Here is a 7,538-nt window from a genome sequence, read left to right on the forward strand (position 1 = left end):
CCCAGCACTAGTTCGTGCAGTCGCCTATAATATTTCTCCACAGTTGTACATTTTATAGCAGAGAGACAAATGAGGCCGCGGACATGAGTACTGTTACGTCTCAGATAAATTATCAAAGACGGCTATAAATATTGTAATGAGCACGTGTGATGGCAAGTGTGTGTGTGTGTGTGCAAGGGGAGCAAGTGACAGATTCACAGGGAATTTGAAGTGAGCGGAGACCGCAACACACCATTCTATCGCTAATCTGTCAGCGTTGTCATGGTAATGGCCTGCCAATCTTGATGTAATCGTTGCCATAATCCTCTTCTGTATAAAGCTAGGTTTATACTTGGCCCAAGTGCGAGGGAGTGTGTGACGCAAATGATGTCACCAGGGGGTGGTGCCATGGCACGTGGGGGACCTGCTAGGTCACGCACCGCCTAGGTTTGGTCGACTTGGCACAAGGGGTGCTCCCTGGAAATGCACTGGACGCGATGGTAGACCAGCATTTTGCTATTTTATTTCTAATATGTTGAACAACATTGATCCGCAGACACAAGTCAGATGGGAAATTCCAAGTCTATCAATTGCTTGTTGACACACAGACCAAATAGTATATGCAAACTGCTCATTCAGGTTTGTTGATTTTATTCAAAGTTAACAGGGTTGGTGTAAAGTTCAGTTTAAAAATAAAAGGGATAGTTTTTATTAGTTATGTGCAGTTTCTTTTGTGCAGAGTATTGCAATAAGGGAGAATAATAACACATTGTGACTCCGTTTTTGAACAGAACAGTTCACTTAGTTACTTTCTGATAACATGCTGAGCAAGACATCAATTTAACTCATAACTCTTTCCTGTCTCTGCATGGAATGGGCGGCGAGACCAGCTCCTTTTGGGTGTTTTTGTCAGTTCAACCACCATGAACAGAAATTCCTCCTTGGCACAGGCTACGATGCTGTGCGTGTAGCCATGTTTGCGTGCTGTCTAGTGTCAGCACTCTTCTTCATTTACTACTTCCTGCTTCACACGGGCCTCTCTACTGCCACCCGTGGTTTCTGAAAATACTTCAACGGAGTATGTGCCAGCTATAAACAGCTATCGATAATTTTTAGCTGGCACATTCTTCAAAAGGTATAAGAAGCCAGTCTTGTAGAAACACACACACTTACTACTCGACTCATTTGCGTCCCTAGTCATGAATTTCATGGGAATATGTAGTTGTATGTGTGCGTGTGCACATGTGTCCTTGGACAGCTGCGCAGGGCAGAGGAAATGAGGTGGAACTCAATCTGGCCCACACCTGTCTGTCTTTCTCCATCTTTTTCTCCCTCTGTTTGATGCCTTAGGCACCATGCATTCCCAGTCTCCCTCTCTCTCTCTCTCTCCACAGTGCCACATTATGTATAAAGTGACCAGCTAAGAGAGCAAGTGCACTGGGAGATAGTTTTGTTTGTGTACACCTCAGTGGAGAGAGCGCTGGTCTGTGAGAGAGCTAGAGAGACAAAGCAGGCAGAACGAGAGAGAGGTTGGGAGAGAGAGGGAGCAATATAGGAGAAAAAAACCCTCACTAAAAACAGGAGGGAGAATGGGTGAGAGGCCGATTCTTGAGCAGAGAGAGGGGATGAAGAGATATGCAATGACAGTCAGAGACGCACAAGGCAAGCCAGTGAGCGAGAAAAAGGGAAGTCTAGAAGCGAGAGAGAGAGAAAGGGAGGGGTTACTCCAGGACGCAGGAACCCGGTGACATGACACAGATGCACCATGCTACTGTGCAGCGAGTTGGAGAGAGAGAGAGAGAGAGAGAGAGAGGATAGGGGGGGTGGATGGTGAAGAAAGGGGTGTCCGTATAAGTAGCATGTGCGTGCTTTGGGTGAAAGCAAGGTTCATTTTTGTGCTTGAAGATGCGCATGAATGCAGGCTTACTCTCTTGACAAGAGACACAGGCTTTGAAATAGTAATAATAATAATTATGCACAAGCAGAAGGCTGCTGAGGATGGGTGCAGTAAGGTGGTGGTCATTCGGGGTGGGGGTACAAGATGAGCCGCAGCTTCCACCTACGCATCAGAAGACGCTGCATTTTACCCCTGTCTCAGTACGTGCACACTGCTTGGTAAGGCACCATCTTTTCCATCCACCCTACTCTTCATCACCTGCACTCGCCAACACCTGCCGGGGCCTACAGCAAGGTCACACACCTCAATTACCCTGCTCGTGCATGCATGCATGCATGTGCGCACAGACGCAGACACACATGCACACACAGGCAAAGAGGAAGGGGGCGACTGAGTAGATAAAGGGGGGAGGGTAGATAAAGAAGGGTGGGGAGGGGCAGATTACACGCTAGCCTGGGCACCGGCTAGCTCGCACCAGTGTCTGACATTATTTATGATGTCCAATGTTTAGTACCTGCACTCCCTCCTCTCCTCTATCTGACTCTCTCCGACGCAGTTTTCCAGAAGCACAAAATGCTGTGTTAAATGTCCAGAGCATCCAAATACCAGCAAAGGGATACATAAGAAACCAATATATACGAAGCAGTAATTAACACTGTAGTATGGGCAACTGGTTTGTTCCTGCTGTGCATTTATTTTAAAGAATATTAAAAATAAATCTAAAAAGGCTTTAATGATATTAACATTTTGTTTTATATGCCCATTCAGGTGGAAAGAGTTAGATGTGACAGTTACTCGATATTCAGGTGCACAGCCCTTTCCCAACCTCTGAACCACATATTTTAATGTTAAATGTCATATGATCACATTTACTGTAACTGAAAGTATGAAATGCTTTAAACTTTGCATAACAATCACGCCCTCGAGTATTTGTGGGATAGGTCTACAGTTTACTAAATTATTAACAAGAGAACTCAATGTGACTTCTTTAACTCCTGCTTTGTTGAGGCACTGATATCCACCGGGAACAAATATGTCACTTGTGTATTGGCATGGTCAGATTAAAAAATGTCAAAGTACCATAATCTTGCCCCTAATTATCACAACATATTATCTTATTATTAACTCCTAAATCTGTATTCAAAAAGTACTTGCTGTGTCTACTGAGTGAAGCAAAGCAAGAGGTGCTCCCCCTCATGGCCATATCGGTTATTGTGATAGACAATTGTGAGAACAAAAATCCGCGGCTGTGAATTATTTCAGTGAAGATATAGCCCTAGATATTTCGACTGCGGTTCCATCCTTACTGTAACACCTTAAACTCCCGGTAATAACCGGTGTCAAATGTGGCCCATATCAACCGATCAATATGGTAACATGGCTGACTTTGCATACCCCTCAGTCTTTTGTAAGTGACACGGAGGACAAGTCCCATCCTCAGTTTTCATACGTAGAAGTATGATGCTTGACGGTGGGTGCGTGGAGGACTGATAATGAGGAAGAAAGAGTGAAGCCAGTAATTCTACACCTAAGAGATGGGAATCCCATTGGGAGAGTCCGCCTCTTGACCACACACACACCATCTGATCACTCAGAGAGAGAGACTAATGTAATACTGCAAAATAAATGTAAAACGCAATGCAAACATCTGTTTCCCATGCCAATAACCCCTTCCAATTGAACCAAAATTGAAATGTGTGGTGGGGTTCAGCGACAGAAACATATTGCATAAATTCAGGGACAGTTGACTAGAACAGGAACACTTCTCTAGAACACTTCTACACACCCTCTCCTCAGTAGTCATGCTTTTTACCCTTGGAAAGTAATGTATAACTTTACAACTTTTCATGGCATCTTAAAAAGATAACCGGGAGAAGGAGAACAGGGGCATGAGATTGGAGGTGGGGGGGTTGCAGACAGACTAGGGGAGGGGTGGTGGAGTCTAGAACGGCTTCTTGAGACGGATCAGGTTACTGGAGTCTGGAGGCCCAAACACACACAAGGTCACAGTGCACACACACACACACACACACACACACACACACACACACACACACACACACACACACACACACACACACACACACACACACACACACACACACACACACACACACACACACACACACACACACACACACACACACACACACACACAGAGTTTGGAACTGGGCTAAAGAGAGGAACACTGATAGGAGGGAGGGTAGGTGGAGAAATGGAAGCAAGAGTGCAAACATGAGTAGACAGGAAGGAGGAGGGACAAAAAAAAAAAAATTGTAGGCACAATAGAGGAGAAATAAATATATATGTAAGTATATTTTAAAGTTTCAGGCTTAAGGCTTTACGAATAGTTGGATTGGACTTTGATCATAGAAAGAATCATATTGATTATTTCATCGGCACCCCAAAATCCTCTCTAGGGCACGACCCCCATTGTTCTCTCAGTCTCCCTAACGCTGCATCTCCGCTCTGAAACATAATCTGATTAATCCATTACGGTGAGCCCATCAGCTGGATCAATGGATGATGGGGGTCACGCGGGGGTCATATGCAGGGAATGTGGAGGTCATGGACAAAAGGGTGGGGCTGCGTACAATATGTACTAAATTATTAAATAGGAAAATTTGTGGGAGAAGGGCGAGTAACCCTAAACCGTCCAATATGTACCAAATTATTTAATGGGAAAATTTCTATCAAGATTTAACTGGTTAATTCTCAAACACTGTTCGGTACACACAGTGGCGTATAAACAAACAACACAATATTATGTCTGTCTCTCTCGGTTTTGCTCGGTTACACAGGCGTTAAACTCAGATGCAGACTGCGGTATAGGAATCATTTTAAAGAAAAACAGCTGTGAACACATACAATAAGATGTTGGTTTGGGCTGCGCCCTGATGACAAACTCCAGATACAGTATGGGAGCTGAAACCCCATCAAAGCAGCCCCTCTTTTGTTACACAGACAATTACAGAGATGGAGAGAAAAAAAAAAACAACAAAAAAAAAAACAGTAAAGAACTGACTATCACATGTCTCCATGTGAGCAAGTGAGTGTCTCATGAGTATCTGCATGCTTGAACCCCCCCCAATCGTGACAACTTATGAGTAGAAAGATTGTCGGCTTAAAAATTAATAATAATAAAATAAAAAAAGAACAGGTGAAAGGGTTGAGGAAAAGCTAACTGCCCCCATAATCTTTATATCCCTTCCATCACTGGCTATAAAATAACTCTCTCTTTCACGGTGTCACTGGCACACACGTACATTATGCAAGAGACACCATAAACACACACACACAGACGCAGAGTCCCATTGGTGACCTTGGCCTCGCAGTGATAAAACTCATTGACGCCAAGACGTACCCCCCCCCCCTCCGGAACGAAAGGTAAAAGTAAGAAATCCTATTAAAAAAAGCGACAAATTCTGTGGGTGTTTACTGTGCATGTAGGTGTGTGTGCACAAGCCAACACGTATGTTGGCTTGTGCACACACATGTTCTGCGGATTTCTCCTTCAGTCAGCAAGGTTGTTCAGCACCATGCCAACCCTCTGTATCCCTGCCGGTAGCAGCATGAACCAATCCCAAATGAAATGACTGGAAGCCATTACCTTAAATCAACAAACCCCGGAACCTCTACGCCACACAAAGACGCCATGTGCACACTCAGCAAACAAAGCCAGTGGCTCCATGCACAAATGTGTGTGCGTGGATGCAGTTTCTTCAAAAATGTCCATTTATTATGTTTCCCCCCCCCCCTCGCCATTTCCTCGATAGAACATCTTTTCATCTTTACTTTTTCTTAGTTTCACCCTGGCTCTTTTTATCAAACACTCTAGATAAATGAGGAAGTGCATTTGTATGCCAAGGATCTGGCCTTCCGCCAGTCCTCCTTGCTCCCTCCCTTCTCCTGTCTCTTTCCCTGATTCTTGATCAACTGAGCGCAGTTCAAAGCATCTCTCTTATCTTATGTCTCAACCAACTTTGGTTGGTTTCATGTACATGGCCAAGATTAATGGTAGCTCTTTGAACTGGATAAAGTCTTAATTGCTGGCCTATGCCTCAACCCCCTTGGGCTTTTGTTCTTTTGTACAGCTGTCACCACACTGAGCTGCAGCCTTCTGCAGACAACAGTGCTCATGTGCGGAGCGTCGCCCTGACAGGGATGAAAACCACAATCTGGAAGATAAGTCCTTTGCTTAACATGCTGATCTGTGACAGTGGTGTTTGTGTGGCACCCCCACATTACATTTTACTCCGTCTGGAATTTTTGTGCAATGGAGAGTTATGCATTTTATTTTTAAAAGGCACTATCGACACACAACTCTCCAAATTGTTTCACTGAGCATGTGTATGTGGGGGCTCCTGAACGCGACCACTGACCGCTAACCTTCGGCCTGCAAAGTAGAAGCCCCTCTGCCCAAGACAAAAACACCCCCCCCCCCCTCTCGACACCGTCTCTCCTGTTTGTCTGCTCCTCTCCCTATCCTTCCCCCTGTTTTAAAGCAGAAGGCAGCCCACCCCTCCCCCTCGGCTCTCCATCTCCCTTTTTTCTTCTCCAGGCAGCACACTCAATCACACCCGCCCTCCACCACCCCCCTGCCATCGCTGCCTCCATTCCAATGAATGCACAAGCCACCCCCACACCTTCAGCTGGAGGGGGACTGCCCCTGTGGTGACAGAGGGGGGGCTGCATTGAGGGAGAGCGAGTGCGCGCGCGCGCACACACACACACACACACACACACACACACACACACACACACACACACACACACACACACACACACACACACACACACACACACACACACACACACACACACACACACACACACACCCTAAAAAAATAAAGCAACTGTCATTGTTAGTCTGTCTCCTCTATATTTCACCTGCAACTAAAACACACGTTCGTTCACTGTGGGTCAAACACCCCCACCCCACCCAGAATAAAGCCTATGCTAAAGTAAAATTGATATATAACTGTGACATATCTTACAATAGTCCCACTACGTTATGGAATGCATGCTATTATGCATAGGAGTCTTCAATTCTGCTGTAGTATCTTCTTTCCTGTATTCCATCTCATCCTACGATCCCATATCGTGTTCTGTCATCCGTGTTCTGCCTGTGCATGGGAACCAGCCGTACAGTATAAACAGATTAGCGCAGGGCTAGCAGAGGCTGTGTCCTGTGTACAGTATTCCCTAATAGGGCAAGGCAGCGTCAGAGAGGGAGCCAGCAGCACTGATCCATTCCAGCCCCGCAGCAGGCGACCCAGGCTGAACCGCCGCTATTGGATCTCTTCAGCTGGACAGGAAGTGGGAGGAAGAAAGGTGGAGAAATGCATGCAAGGGGGAGATGCTCTACTTCCGCTGGTGATAAATTAATGAGGGGGAGAGAAAGAAGGAGATTCCCCTGGGGAAGAGGATCGGTGGGGGTTGCAAATAGAATAGTGACATGGTATGAGACAAGCTTGGTGATTTGTGTGTGTGTGTCAAGGGGTTCTAGTTCAGTTTTGAGTAGTATGGGTGAGAGCTTATTTCTATGAATGTTTGTATTGCTTTAAACATGGGGGTAAGGACTTAATTAGGGCTGGGGCCACATAAACACTAGCAAGCAGGAACACACTACAACACTAGCTCCAGGCCAAACCCCAGCACA

General features: G+C 45.6%; 1 protein-coding gene across 1 annotated transcript in view; it reads right to left on the reverse strand.

The window, feature by feature from the left end:
* kdm6ba (lysine (K)-specific demethylase 6B, a) overlaps positions 1 to 7,538 on the reverse strand; it is a 44,684-nt gene that overhangs the window by 36,169 nt on the left and 977 nt on the right. The window lies entirely within an intron of this gene.

The sequence above is a fragment of the Zeus faber genome, assembly GCF_960531495.2.
Source record: "Zeus faber genome assembly, chromosome: 22".
Lineage (NCBI taxonomy): Eukaryota > Metazoa > Chordata > Actinopteri > Zeiformes > Zeidae > Zeus > Zeus faber.